Below are 16,624 nucleotides of genomic sequence, written 5' to 3' on the forward strand. Positions count from 1 at the left end.
AGCCTGGGATGTCATCTGGTCCCATGGATGCTGTATTCCTAGCTTTAGAGAGTGCGGTTTCTACCTGTGTGGCCGTGATTAACGGAATTTGGCAATCTTTTGGTATTGAGATGGGCCCTTTAGGGGGTGAGAGGGGGTGAAGTTGCCACTAAATTGATCTGCCAGGATATTGGCAATATCCTTGGGATCAGTATATTTAATGCCATTCTGTTGTAACTCAGAGCAGATCTGAGCATTGCCATTTAGATTCTTGACATAACTATAGAATGCCTTGTGGTTGTCTTTGGAATCTTTGGCAATTTTATTTTTGTAACTAGCTTTTGAGGATTTTATGAGGGATCTCAGCTTCTTACTGAGGCTGGTGAGGGAGTTTTTTGCATTCTGGGAGTTTCCACTTTTTTGCAACAGTTTCTGCCTTCTCTTGTATAGTTTGTTTATAGCAGGGGACCACCAGATTGGCTTCCTTTTTTGGAGAAGAGCATCTTGGTTCTATTTGGGATGGCACGATTCATGCACAAGTGGATGTGCTTGTACAGTGCCTTAGTGTAGGATTCTGCAGTCGAACTTCCAGATCCCATCTGCGTGGGTGTTGTGAGGTTTGTCACTTCTGACTTCAGTAGCTTGAAGTTGGCTTTGGAGAAGTTTTTTAAGGAGATTTCCTTACTGGGGGGTGGGGGTGGGATGTGGATGTCAAGGGTGATTTGCTTATGGTCAGACCTGACCAATGAGGGGGTGACCACTGGTGTGGAGCAGCTATCTCCCATGTTGGTAATGACCAGGTCTAGGATATTGGAGCCCCTGTTGGGACAATGGATTAGATGATCAAGGGCATTGGAATTTATGAATTCCAAGAACCGTTGGGAATAGGAGTTGGTACCTGAGTAGTTTTCCCAATTAATGGCAGGGTAGTTGAAATCACCCAGTATTAGGGTGTTTGGTTGTATCTTAATATTTTCCAGTATGTTTAGAAAGGTATAGTGAGAATCTTGGGGCATGGTTGGGGATCTGTAGCAAGCTACAATTTGGATTGCAGTCTTACCTAGTGTTAGTTGCACCTGGAGAATTTCAGATGCATCGTGTTGGGCAACTAGCCTGGAGGTGTGAATATCCTTGGTGAATATGGACACTCCTCCACCTTTAGTGTTTCGGTCCTGGTTTTGTGGCTGAAAAGTGTGGCAAGAATTGTAGCCTGGTATTTCAGGGGTGCTCTCTGGAGCCTTGAACCAGGTCTCAGTTACTGCACAGATATCAATGTTCTCCATTTTTAGGAGGGCCTCGAGAGAGTGCATTTTGAGGTTTAGACTTCTTGCATTGAGTAGCATTACCTTCAGATTTTGCCTGCTTCTATCTGTTACGGTGTTGGTTTCATCCTTTGAACCTTGCCTAAAAAAAGGCACTATAGGGGTGGTAAGAGCTTTAGCCAGTAACCTGAATCCCAGGGGTGACAGGTGCAGACCATCTCTGGCAAAGCATCGTGGTTTGTCAATCATGTCTTCCCAGGCAGAAAAATACTGGATCCCATTTGAATGACACCAGAAGCTTAGCCAATTGATGAAGTGAATCATTTTGTCCTTATACTGTGGTATCATTCTGGGTGAAGGCAGGATGCTACTTAGGTCTAGGGTCATACCTGCCTGGGTCACACGATCCAAGAGTTCTTCCATATCTCTTTTCATGTAGTCCAGGGAGGTACATCTCAAGTCATTCACTACAGCATGGACAATGACAGAGTCGTATTTGTACTTGCTGTAGAGTGACTTGAGTGCATGCATTATGTGGCGGATCCTGGCACCTGACAGGCAGCTGACTGTAATTTTCTCCTTGTTCAGTCTGGTGAGTGGGACATCAGTGTGCCTGACTATAGAGTCACCTATGACTAAAGTGTTGGGTACGTTGTCTTGCCTTAGGGGCTGTTGTTGGGTGGCATACTGTTGCAAGCTGTTCCGTACACACATCAGCAGCACGCTGATGGACATTCAGAGAAGATCACTGCAGTGGTGGCGTACCTGCTCATATGTGCAGTTATGCAGGCCTACCTCACTGACCCTGCGGACAAGATCTTGCCACATTGCAGTATGCTCCTGCTGGTGCTGGCTGATTCATGAAAAGAGTGCACGGTAGTGCTGAATCATGACGCTAGTGGTGACATCATCTTCAGCCCTACTGTAGCTTAGGTTCCTGTGGTTGGCCATGATCCCTGGAAGACATAAATACAAAAATATGTCTGAGCAAGTCATATGGCACATTTAACATTATACAGTACAGATATCACTGAACTGCCATATATATATAAATTTACATACATAATACAATATGTTGTACCTGAGCACAGATTACAATAATTACTCACACACACACATACATCTACATGTTAGAATACATTTTCTGTAGTGTTGTATGATTGTACTGGATGTTGTTTGTGAATACATAACTGATATGTATAACTGAGATGGCTTAGCGGCAAATCACGTATGCTGTGATGTGAATGGTTATGGGTTTTTTCTTAGTGAATGCTTTTTATTTTGTTACTAGCCAAAACAAAGGTCAGGGGCTACAGATGAAATAAGGCACATTTCAGCATTTGCAAGTGGGTTTTCAGATGGGTAAGCACAGCTTATGGAAGTTCAGCAATCTATAAGCTAACCGAGAGTGAAACACTGTAACTGCCACTTATCACTGCTCACCCCACAACTGCTTGAAAGTGCCTTGCTCACTCTCTGTCCAATGAACCATGCTCTGCACAGCAACAAAATAAAATCACTATATAAGACTATACAAGAGTATCTGGCACACTGTATGCAACAAGATGCACCATCTAGCCACAGCAGATATACATCAAGCTGATGTGAAAATAAATATATCATCCATCACAATCAGTGTAAGGTCCAGTAAACGTATTAATATTATACCACACAACTTGATAATGCCAAACCCATGGCCAAAATATGTGCACAATTGGGAATATAGTTCACATACTGCTGTAGTACACTATGAATGTTGCTAGATACACAGTTATATGTATTACCACACATATGTCAAATGACATGTTACAGACATACCCACACACACGTCAGACATAATTACAGGACACAAAGGTATGACAACCCAGATAAGCTTTCAATGTGTACTATACAGTACTGTGTGTCAGTACTTACACAACCTTAATCTTGAGAAATATAATCCGTGATTAATACAGGGACCACACAAAACAGTAGATGCAAGCAAAGGTGACATACACCATACTTTGCTGTACAGGCCCAGAGCTTCAATTAGTACTACAGTACACACAGGATTTGCATTCAACATTGGTACCAATCAATAATCATACATGTAGTGCTTTAGCCTCCAATGACACATCCTAGTTAAAACCAAGGGACTTAATCACACTGTATGCAATAGCACTTGTTCTGCCTAGCAACAGAATTCACAGCTTTTGCTAGGATCAAAGCAAAGACCCAGAATACCATAACATAAACAGTTTCCCCAGTAAGCTATCCCACAGATACATATCTTTGACGTATTCACAAACATATTGACCATCACAGTCAGTCAACAGTACAGAGAATCTATTGCAACAAGCAGATGTAGGTGTGTATGAGTATATATAAATATATATATATATATATATATATATATATATATATATATATACACACATATACACATCCATTTGTCTACATATATTTATATATATATATATATATATATATATATACACACACATAGGCACATATACATTTCACCTTTCATAGTGAGAATATCAATTATACAAAGGATGGAAGGTGTATAGTAATGTAATATCATTGCACAGTCTTGGGATAAATGCATTGAAGGTGTTCACAGCCCAGGTAGCTTTAGCAGGTCTTACTGGCTTCAACATTGCAAACTGAATGAACCACCCACAGTGCTTAACCACCACATGTCATATACCAGCACTGTATGCTGTCTTGTTTGTCACACACTAAAACCTACATACAAATATGCACATACTAACCTTCACCAACGTATATAACCCCCCTTCGCAGACAGTTGCAATATGTCCCCTGTTCTATGCACATATACAGATGTGAATATATATGGCACATATATATTTCTCTATATGTGTGTGGCATACACACACATGGTCCACACTGTTGTAAGTCTCTGGACCTCACAGCTGACCTGTTGGGCCTTGCTGCAACACAAACAGGTGTCACATATGACCACAGACTAGCATTAGGGGGGTATATATGGCAGCAGATGCTAGATACACATACTAGACTGCTACAGCACTTGCCAATGCTAAGCTACACTTTAATATGACTATCATGCATGTGTTGTTCTGTCACACCCATGTTTATATAATGTCAGCATTAATCTCCCCAACAGCCATTGGCAACACTACTGTACAAAACACAGATAACATGGATCAGATCTTTGACATTTAATGCTGAGCTACACATTTCATAGGTATTTCACACTGCCCGCAGGTACACACAGTATTGCCCATAGCAGTAGTTAAGCAGAACATCTGTGCAGAAAGAAGTACTGCTGCCACATATGAATGTTTCATATTATGTAGACTATTCTTCAATAACATCTACTACATGCCAGTAAATACATATGTGACACATACCTTTCCTTTGTATAATTTGGTAATATTTCTTTTTCCCTTTTATATCTTGTCTCTCTCTCTCTCTCTCTCTGTCAGTCTCTCCAATAGAGTGATTGAGTTTGTTGGCATAGATTGCAGCCTGCTTTTGTAGGAATTGCACATGAGCATGTGATGGCCTCTGCACCAATTAGTGCCCACCATTTGCTAATTGCATGCAGCCTGCTGTGTAGTAATTTAAGTAATCACTGTCATAGCAACCCAGTATTATAAATTGCTGACTCATGTAGGCATGGCCCTTTCAGCTTTCCAGGATGGAGATCATCCTTGTATAGTGTGGACATCATTGTTTAAGACAGAAGGTTGGCATAGTTCTTATATCAGAAGCCAGGGGTGAAGCCAGAGATTTACATTTTGTACTCAGACCTAATGTTGCTGCTTCCAGTACCCACTTGTCAGTGTTGAAATGTACTCACCACTCAAAATGCTACCCCAAAATACATGGAAAGATGTACTTTTTTTTCAACTGTTACAATTAACTGCCATGCAAAGCTAGTTATAGAGATGTATTCCTTTGGCACAAGAATTGTTTGTGAACTGCTATACTGTGAATATTCATTTAGACAGTTCTAAATATTTTGTGCTTTTTAGTGTTGACATTAGCATGAGCTGCTCAGAAAAACTGGACACATTTCAGTACTGTGAGTATGCTTACCTACATCCTTGGTAGACCCTGCACACACAGGTACATTTTACATTTGGGTAGGGTTTCAGAAGTACAGAGAGCGTAAGTAGTACTGTGTGGATTTTATCTTGCTGGACTTACAGGGTTGCTATGTACATGTTAGTTTATCAAGGCATGTAGTCTGTCTGCATAAGTCCCAACTGTGGACCTATCCACACGATGGCCAGAGAATAGCCTGTTATTTTTTGTCTGTGCACCACACAGGTCTTTTCACCAATACAGCAATCACATTCTTACAGTTGGTTGCTACCAGTACATGGCTACATCCATTTCTATTTCAGTGTTTTATTCCTACATAAGGGTATGTTTCCAAACCTCCTTCCAAAGCTATTTGCACAGTGTGTAACAGCAGAAAGGCTAATATGCCTCTGTGTTTCTGCCTCTGCTTTAAACAGATATGCCCGTGTTTGTCCTGCTATGATACTGTGTGGGGTTGTAAGGTGATGGTGTAATATTATTTCCTGCTAGAATGGCTGCTTCTCTTATCACAGTCATATAAAGTAATCCCACAACAATTGTTGGTCAACATCAACAGAACAAGTTTTGTGGTATGGTATTCCTACTTTTCCTTTACATTCACTCATTCTGATGCATGATATAATTATTTAAGCACCAACTTGATGTATATCTACCGTGGCTTAGTGGTACTTCATGTTGTGTAGTGTGTGCAAGGTCCAGGGATCGAAGCTTACAGAGGTGTTTGATTTTGTTCCTGAGCAGAACAAGGGTCCTCACATACAGAGTGACTAAGGCACTTTTAAGCAGTTGTAAGTGGGCTTGCACAATGCTGCGCATTGCTTAGCCAAGTGCAAAGAAGCATAAACTCGCGCAAAACCACTAACTACTGCTTAATAGTGCTTACTCCTGCTTACCCCGCGCTAATTTCTTTGAAAGAAAAGAAAAATGGGGATATAGGAAAGTGTCGAAAAGGGGGCACAAAGAGGGAAAGACAGTATGGAAAATAGCTCAGGATGTGCAGGATGGGTGTAGGGAAGATCCATAGCTGCCCATTTCTTCAACAGCAACAGCTGTCCATATGCAATAAATTTGGAGGTAAATATGAACCCTTCAACACCTGAGAGAGGGGTGAGGACAACAAAGTATGTTGTAATGCCAATTAAATAACATTGCATGTGTCCAGTGGACATGTCTGCAAAATGGGCAGCTATGTATGGGGCATAATTTTTTTTTTGGGAGCAGATTGCCCTTTTTTTTTCAGGTGAGAGTGGAATGTGGGGTAGGGGAAGTAGGTATATTTGGGGAGGTAGGTTGGTGAGGTAAACAGACAAGACAAACAAGATGCATACAGGGGTGGTATATGACACATGTGATGGGTGAACACCTTTGACGGGGAGGGATGCTCGGAAATCGCAAGCCCCTGAGCCCCAGATGGAAACAGTGGGACTGAGGTCCCCACCCATGGGCAGTCACCACTGCACCTTCACAGCCCAGAAGCTGGCTGTGCTGGTGTCTGTGTAGGAGGGGCAGGCTGACCTGGGAGTTGTGCCACTTGGGACTCAAGCTGGGGTAGAGGTTTTGCAACAGAACTTTCAATCTCTTTATGCACCACAGCCCGGACCGTATGAAGGGTGATAGGTGCCTCTCCACCCATGCTTGCATGGGGGGACCGAGCCCCATCCCATACAGCGCTTCCACCCGAAGGTGGCACAGGGCCAATGGAGGAGGAGGTCCCAGGCTGGGCACCAGATCTGCTGCTGCCAGGTGCCATGGCCAGCTGAGGTGGGACAGGTGGGTCCGCTGGGACCGGCCTTCCCATACGAACTATGTTTTGGAGAGTTTAATAAAGATAAGGGTTAGTAACAGTCAACAGCATTGCCAATTAGTTATAACAGCATGCAGAAGTATTCCTATTAACCCAACACACCAGATTTTCAACAGTTGAAAAGCAAGCATGACACATGCATATATAGAACAATAGTGGACATTACAACAGCATGCAGGTTTAATTGATGGCAACAGGCCACCAATATTGTGGCATTTTAACAGGGCACATGCATAGAAATAAATGCAAATATTTATAAACCAATAGGACATATGTCCCAACAAATCTTTTGAGATTAGACATACAGATTGAGGTGTGGAATTGCATTTTTTATGCACATACAGTAGAGTGGAAAAATATAGCTCAATTAACAACTTATATATCCTTCTAGTTTTCACTGCATTCCTATTAACTGCAATTATATGTCCCTTACATGTATTATTACACTACCCAATGTCCTTATATTGTGCAATTGGATTTTGCTAGATCATTATATACATGAGCTCTATCTTACATACAAACTGTCCAAGATGCAGATGTTACTACAACATATTTTGAGAGTTGCTCACACACACTACTGCTAAGATGGTACACTGACAGCTTTACTTTCATATAATTATCTAGATATGTTCAGGTGAAAGCATCAGTTATATGTTAACAGCTCCCTACATTTCTGGCAGGTCACTGACATTTCTGGGGAACACAATACCAAGCTACTCATGTGCCTGATTAACCTGTACATGCTGGGCATGAACCAACAGTTGAGGGCTGTAAATATGCATAAAAGCTACTGGCACTCCCCTCATCCACATTATATGGGCCTACCCAAGTGTGGGTTGACAGTGATTAATGCAACACTACTATTTGTAGAACGCAACAGTACAACAACATATCAAAGATAATGACACAGATGCACTCCAGGAATTATACATTTATTAAAGGAGTATTACACCTTTATTTATTGGGTTAAAACACTTTTTGAAGGATGTCTCATTTATTTTATATAACAGTACATGCAGAATAATTACTAACCTGCCTCATGATACAGCCTTTGCAGCCTATCTTCATGGGCTTGCAGATTCATAGCCCGCTCACCTGCAGCTGTGAAGTAAATGCAGTGATATTGAGACATACCTATCTGTAGTATAGACAAGCATGGCAAATCTTGACTGCTTAATATAATGGCTACTTACTTAGTACTGGGGCATTAGGCATTGTATGGGATTCCTGGATCCACCAGTCCAGTTCATCCCCACTATACCACTTCAGGTCAGAATAATGGTGCCTGACCTGCTCACCAGTCTGAGGAACACCAGTGGCACTGGTGAGAGCACGGGCAAGACTGTTCCAGGCCTCCATTTTATATTGGGTACCATGGTACTGGCCATGCAGGAGTCTTTCCTCATGTTTGTGGACGAGGAGCCAAACCATAATTTTAGTCTCCTGGATGCCCCAGCGTTGCGCTCTAAATCGAGTGCCTTCACCAACACCAGCCATGCTGACTGCAGAAGGAAGCTACAACCAGTTATAGCAAGTATTCCCACCTGTGGAGCTTAAATATGCCTCATTTTCCACACTTAGTTGTGATTGGCTAGTTTTGGAAAAGCTCAGCTGTGGGCACGCCTGCTTAGCTGAAGTTGGCAATGTTTAAAATTCCTTTGATAGATATGTGTCTGTTGAAAGTGCATGTTTGTCAAATGCTGTCATGGCTTAATGGTTAAGTACTGTGACTATAGTGCACAGTATCCTGAGTTTGAGCCCTGTCACTGCTTTTTATTTTCCTGCTGGGCAGACTTGACTGGTTAAGTAACAGTAAAGCAGGTGTGAGCATGTTTACCTGACTTTGCTCAACTTTGCCCAACTTTGCCCGACTTTGCTCAATGTTGCCCGACGTTGCCCGATGTTGCCCGACATTGCGCTGGTTAGTGCGGTGCGCAGCTACACGCAATTGTATTTAAATATGCTCAGTACTGGTAAATGTGCTTAGCAGTGCTTTATATTGCTTAAAATAGGGTACTCATGCCTCAAAATGCATAATCATTTCACCTTCATACATATATATATATATATATATATATATATATATATATATATATATATATAATTCGTGCACTATTACATTTAACATTTCAATGCTTTTTACAAAACCTATACATAAAAAATGTCAGGAAATATTTTTGTATACAGATTTCCCACAGAAAATGGAATGTGCAGTAGTGGGACTTGAACCGGGAATGCCTCCTCTTTGTGCGAAGGCTCTAACCACTATGCTATTGCTATGTTGCTTAATTTGCATATATTTTTCTTATTATCCTCTTCTGGTGTCTAAGCTGCTAACTGTAGCTAAGCAATGGGCAAACCTGCGCAAACCTGTGCAACTACGGACAGCTATATCAGAAGAAACAAAAAATATATATATTTTTATTTTGTAAGTTGTTTAACATATGGGGGAGTGTAGTGTTACATTGTACACATGTGAACGGACTCATTCATGTAAATGGAAGTTGTGGCATTTCTTCATTGCAGGGGCATGGATTTTTGAACTGCTCGGCAGTCCAACACACCCCCTAAACTCGTCCACGATCCATGTAAGCTTTAGAGTTGAGGAAGTGCGCCCTCATTAATATGCATGGCGTGCTGCCATCATACTCTTACACTGGCGCTTCCATGCAAAACTAATCTAGTCTTAGACGGAAGATTAGCAAATCCAGGGGAGTATTTAATTGCAACAGTTATAAAACACTTTCTCCAGATATTGTATGGTCCAAAAACTTTTTTAAATAACTTGATGATTGAAAAACAGATAAAATAGATATTAACTGTTAAAAAATTAATTGCCACAGATAACTAGAAATGGAAACAGCTAAAACTGATAACGACTTAAAAAAATTAACTTAAAATAGAAAACAAATTAAAAATCTTCACACATAACTCTGTTTTTGAATGGCCTGGAACTACCACAACTAAGCAACAGTTTTATAGTGGCAATCACTCCTCTTACAAGAAAGAAGCAGGATTAAGTTCCAATCATTAGACCACATAAATGACAAAAAAAACAGGAAGTCTATTATCTGGAATTACTGAATCTATTCTTATAGTGCTTCAATGACTGATCTCAGATACTGTATGGTCAGAATCAATAATGCGCTGATTAAAATAACAATAGTAATTTAAAAACAGAAAAAAATATGCAAACTGTTAAAACTGAAACTGGCAACAAGAAAGAAAGCATCATGGCTAAAACTAATAGAGATTGATACATTGAATTTCTTTAGATACATGGTTCTGCTGCTGAATGTCTTGGAATTAGCTCAAACTAGTAGAAGTTAACAGCTGCAAAGGTCTGAAAGAAAGCTCTTGGGAGTCTACAGCCAGTAGCAAATAAACTTCTAACTTGCCTCAAAGAAATTAATCAATTGTCTCTCCAGAAAGAAACCAAGCTTTACTTCCAACAGTACTTAATACTTAAGTACAATAAATAAATAAATAAATAACAGTACAACTATTTACAAGAATTAGTCTTTTATAGATTGTGTAGGGTCAGAATCAAGAAAGCACTAATTAAAAAAAAACATAATGTATTTATTTTATTTTACATTTGGTTACTAGAAAAGTCCGACTTGATACAAATGCTTTTTCAATGGAGTCCTGGGGAGAAATGCTCCTCATATAACAAAGATTAATAAAGTACAATTTCACAGGTGCAGAAGCACGACACTTTGCTTTTTACATCAAATCTAATTATAATAATAATAATACTTTGACGTGACAACACCTATGATTAAGATGAAATAACATACACTATTCAGGTAGAAAGATGAAACACCTAAAGAACATATAGTAAGAAATAATATTTTAGCAAAATAATGTATACTCCAAGTATTTATAGTTAGAATAAGGATTAATTGTTTTAAGGAAGATGGAGGCATGAAGAAGGAGATTTGCAAGATGAAGAGAGGTTTCCTGCCTGACAGTAAGGGAGGGGTGGTTATCCTGAGTGAGCAAGAGCAAAATGGAGGTAGTCTAGCCTGGGAAGTCCCAGTTACAAATCTAATTGGCTTGTAGGTGCATTTTTCACAATTTTTTTTTAAACTGGTTTAAGGATGTAATGGCAGTTATATTAGTGGGCAGAGTGTTCTACTTTTTAGTTGTAAAATTAGAATAGAGGGAAGCTCTGGTAGAGTTGTTGACTTTAGTGACTTGAAGGAGAGGTTTGTTATTGAAGCATAGGACCTTAGTACTGGAGTAAGGATGTATTAGGTTTTGTAATGCTGGCATTTTCTTGGGGTGGTACAAAATTTTATGGGTTAGTATATGCTAGCTGTAGAGAAGAAGATGGGGAAGTTCAAGCCAGCTGAGTTTTTTAAGGCCAGAGAAATGATGCTTGAGATGAGAGCTATTGGAGGCAAACTTTGCAATTTTCTTATAGCAGGCATCAAGTTTGGTTATATCTGATTTTCTAAGATTGGTGAAGATAGGGGAGGCATATAGAAGTGTGGGCATGAGATTTGTTTGTGCTATTTTTGCCCTGGTACTGTTTATGAGGAATTGTTTATTTCTATATAGTCCCCCTTAGTTTTTTATGTACTTTCTTAATGGTGAGTGAAATGTGAGTGTCAAATTTCATCTTGTAGTCTATATCAACTCCAAGAAGTTTGGTGTGAGTGACAGGATAGATAGTAGTTTTATTGTTAGACATGATAATAAATGTGGCTGTAGAAGTGGTGAGGTTAGTTGGTTGGAATATTGGAAGTTTGGTTTTATTAGGGTTTAGTATTAGTTGAGAGTTGGTAAGCTATTCTTCTACAGAAAGGAAAAAGGCCTGAGTTTTTAGTTGCAGTTCTTAGAGTGAAGGAGAGGAACAGATTAGTGTAGAGTCATCAGCATACTGGATGACTGAAGCATGTAGAGTAGAGGTATGGAGGTTGTTAGTGAAGACAGAGAAAAGTAAAGGACCATGGATGGAGCCTTGGGGAATACCCAGTGCTACTTGATAATAAAGGAGAGAGTTCATGCCTCCACTGCAGTGCTTGTTGTCTGTGATTTAAAGTATTTAAAACAGATACAAACTTTTAAAAATTGACTTTAAACAGATAAGAAACAAAAACACCTAAAAGAGATACAGTCTGTTAAAATTAAAATTAAACAGGGAGAGCAAAGGTATATCCATTTTTCTGAGGCTTAGCTCTTGTGTTGAAAACCCTGGAACAAGCTTGGGCCAGCATCAACAATTCCAACTTCTGAACTAGCTAGGCTCTCAGTCCTTTCACAAGAAAGAAGTCAAAAGAAAGTAGGATTTAATTCCAACAGATAGATCACTAAAATGGAATTAATGCAGCTATTTACTGAACTGTTGACTACAAACTTAAAAAGGTTTAAAAAATTTCCCCAGATATTGTAGGGTTAAAAATAAACAAAACACTGGTTAAAACAACTTAATAATTATGTAAAACAGCTAAACTGATATAAACTGTTAAATAACAGTACAGATAACAAGAAATGGAAACATTTAAAACAAGTAAAGATTTTTAAATGAACTTAAAAACATATAGGAAAGGGATTAAACATGTTCAGACACTTAGGTCTGTTGTTGAGAGGTCTGGGATTATTTCAAACCAGCAGAAGTTTAAAAGCAGAGCAAAAGTTTTATAAAATCCCTCAGAACTCAGCAGCCAAATATACTTCTAACCTTCCTTAAAGCAATAAGAGCTCATGAACTAGTCTGTCTTTCATTCCTCTAACATTAAAGAAATCAGGGTTTAATTTCAACAGATATACTAATTAAATGAAAAAAAATGCAGTTTCTTACTAGAAGTACTGAATATATGCATAAGGAGCTTTTAACACTTGTCCAAAATGTTGTGCGGTCAGGAGCAAAAAAACACATTGACTAAAACAATTTAATAATGGTTTAGAAATAGCTACAGCAGGCACAAAACATTAAAACAGATAATATGGAATGAAAATAGCTAAAACGGATGCAGACTATCCAAATTAATTTGGTAACAGATAAAGAAATGAAAATTTGTCAGACACAGCTCTGTTGTTGAATGCTCTAGAACTATATCAGATTGGCAGCAGTTTAAAAGAATTCATCACAAAGTTTGAACTAGCCTGGCTCTCACTCCATCCATGAGAAATAAAACAGGGTTTAATTTCAATAGGTAAAAAGGAAAACAAAGCTACTATTTACTGAGGTGACTGAATATAGACTTAAAGAGCTTTAAATATTTATAATTATGCTGTAGGGTCAAAATCAACAAAATGCCAATTAAAATGGCTTAATAATTTAAAACACAGTTAAAACCAAAAAAAAAAAAAAACACTGTTAAAACCCACTTAAAACAGATAAGGAAGGAAACAGACTAAACATATACAGATTATTAAAACAAATTTAAAACATCATAAAGAAATGAAAATTCTTCAGTCACTTAGCTCTTTTGTTGATTGAGCTGGATATCGGCTCAAATCAGTAGCAGTTTAACAGTAAAGCCAGACTTTAAGAAAGCTCTTGGAACTCACCAGCCAGTAGTAAAATCACTTCTAACCTGCCTCAAAACAATTTCAATGTCTGAACTAGTCTGCCTCTCACCCCTAAATCAGGGTTTAATACCAACAGTTAGAACAAAAACATAGGAAAAATGCAGCTAGTTACAAGAGTTACTAAATATAAGCTTAGAGAGTTTTAAACACTTTTCCAAATGTTGTGGTGTCAGAATTAGCACAACAATGATTACAGCATCTAAGTAAATATATAAAATAATGATATAAAACAACTAAACATATACTGACTGCCAATAATTAATTTAAACAGATAACAAGAAAAGAAAACAACTAAAGCATGTACAGGCTTCCAAAATGTATTTAAATCAGATAAAGAAATGAAAAATAACTTCGCTGTTGTTGAATTGATTGAAATTTGCTCAAACCAGCAGTTGTCTAAAATAAGTGGAAATGTTAAAAAATATTGGTACTCAATAGCAAATACAGTTCTAACATGTCTCAAAAAAATTTACAGCTCCTCAACTAGCCTGGCTTTTCATTCCTCTCACCAGAAAGAAACCAGTTTTTAATTCCAACAGTTAGACCACTTACATGGCAAAAGACAGTACTTTATGGAATGTATTTGGAATTACAGGATGTAGCCTTAAAGAGCTCTAAGACACTTTTCCCAGATGCTGTAGAGTCAGAATCAAATACTCACTAAAATAAATAGTTAAAACAGATACAAACTGTTAAAGATTTACTTAGAACAAGAAATAAAAACACTTAAAACAAATAAAGACTGTTACAATAAACTGAAAACAGTTAATAAAGAAAGTAAAGTTGTGTACACTTACCATAAATGTAGATGTCCGAGTGTCTTCACTGTTGCAGTCCTAGGATATGGATTATCTGGTTCCCAGTAGCCCTCAGCAGGCCCAAATACCAGAGTCCTTGGTATATGACGTTGGCTGCCATCAGCTGTAAAACTGATGTCAGAATGTCAAGGATAAAGGGAGGCAGCCAACACCATTTCCTCAGTTTTTCTTGCCTTAACTGTCAGGAGCACCCAAAAGAAGGCTAACTCAGGAAGGAAATACACTGGAAACATGCCATCCAAAAAATAAAAATAAGTAGTCTGTGCCTTAGGAAAAGAGGGGGAATGGAGGGTGGGAAACCAGGACTGCAACAGTGAATACACTTGAACATCTACATTTATGGTAAGTGTACACAACTGTACTATGTTCTTCGTGTTTCACTGTTGCAGTCCTCCCATATGGGCTGATTCCAAAAGCCCAGGAAAAAGACAAAGGGTGGAGGAAGGATCACAGATTAAGGGTTGGTAAGAAGGCCCTGCAAAACTGCAGAGGCAAAACCAGCCCTAGATTAAGAAAACAATGGTAGATCATAATGCTTTGTGAAAGTATGGACAGAAAACCAAGTAGCTGCTTCTAGAATGTCCTTAGTAGGCACACCTCTCAGAAAAGCTGCAGAGGTAGAGGCTGCTCTAGCAGAGTGGGTCCTAATAACCTAAGGGGGAACATTCCCATGCTGCAGGTAACAAAGGTGTATACAATGAGCAATCCATTTGGAGATTGCTTGTTTCGAAATAGCTTTACCTTGAGCCCCAGGAGCAAAACTAACCAACAACTGTTCAGATTTTTGAAAGGATTTAGTCCTGTTTAAGTAAAATCTCAGCTGTCTGTGCACATCTAGGGAGTGCAGAATCCTTTCTCCTTTATTCTGGGGATTATTGAAATAGATAGGCAGGTGAATAGACTGGTTAAGGGTCAGAATGGAAACCACCTTGGGCATAAAGGAGGGGTTAGTTCTCAGAGAAACCTGATCAGAATGAAAAATAATGAAAGGTTCTACTGCCATTAAGGCTTGTAGCTTCAAAACTCTTCTGGCTGAAGTAATAGCCAAAAGAAAAGCAGTCTTCCAGGAGAGAAACTTCAAATCTGCAGAGGCAGCTGGCTCAAAGGGAAGTAGAGTAAGCTTTTCCAGGACAAAATTTAGATCCCAAGCAGGAGTAGGAGCTCTTCAGGGAGGTCTAAGATTGCTAGATCCCCTCAGGATCTGCTTCACTAAAGGGTGAAAAAAATGGGTTGCTCAAAAGAGCAATGAGCAGAAATTGCTGAAGCATGAATTTTGATTGAAGAAAAGGAAAGTCCACCATTAAGCAGTCCTGCTAGGTAGTCAAGAATGAGGGAAAGAGAAGAATGAGAAGAGTCTTCTCCTTTAGCCTGCATCCAAGAGCAAAATCTCTTCCATTTGTCTGCATAGGATTTTCTGGTGCTAAGCCTCCTGGCCTCATGAAGAACTTCCACCACTTGTTGGGGGAAAGATTTAAAGAATTAACCAGGCAGTTAAATGCAGAGTTTAAAGATGAGGATGAAGAAACCTTCCCCCTTCCTGAACCAACAGATCTGGTATCAGGGGAAGATGCCAAGGGTGAGCCTGGGAAAGGCTGTGAAGAAGAGGATACCAATGCTGCCTGGGCCAATCTGGTACTATAAGAATAGCATTGGGTTTTTCATCCCTTATCTTTATCAGCACTCTGGGAAGAAGAGGCAGAGGAGGGAATACATAAATTGAAAGTTGAGTCCATGGATAGGACAGCGTGTCCACTTTCCAAGCTTTGTTGTGAAACTCCCTGGTACAAAAGGTTGGAAGGAGATGATTGGTGGGAGAGGAGAAAAGACCCACTTGTGGAGTGCCCCAGTGCTGAGTGATGCAATGGAAAATGACTTTGTTCAGTTGCCACTCGTGAGGATTCAGAACATGTCTGCTCAATTGATCCGCCAAGGACCTGGAAGATACTGGGCTATTAGATGTATGCCCATGGAAGCTGCTAATGACCATAGTCTCATGCTTTGTATGCACAAGGGATAAGAGTGAGTCCCCCCTGCTTGTTGATGTACCACATGACTGTGATATTGTCTGTCCTGATCAGCAGAGTCCCAGGGTAGAGTAGGCCCTTGAAAGCCAGCAAGGCCTGCTGCACGCCATCATTTCCTTT

This window comes from Protopterus annectens, chromosome 1.part1 (assembly GCF_019279795.1).
Source record: "Protopterus annectens isolate FY-2018-M chromosome 1.part1, PAN1.0, whole genome shotgun sequence".
NCBI lineage: Eukaryota > Metazoa > Chordata > Ceratodontiformes > Protopteridae > Protopterus > Protopterus annectens.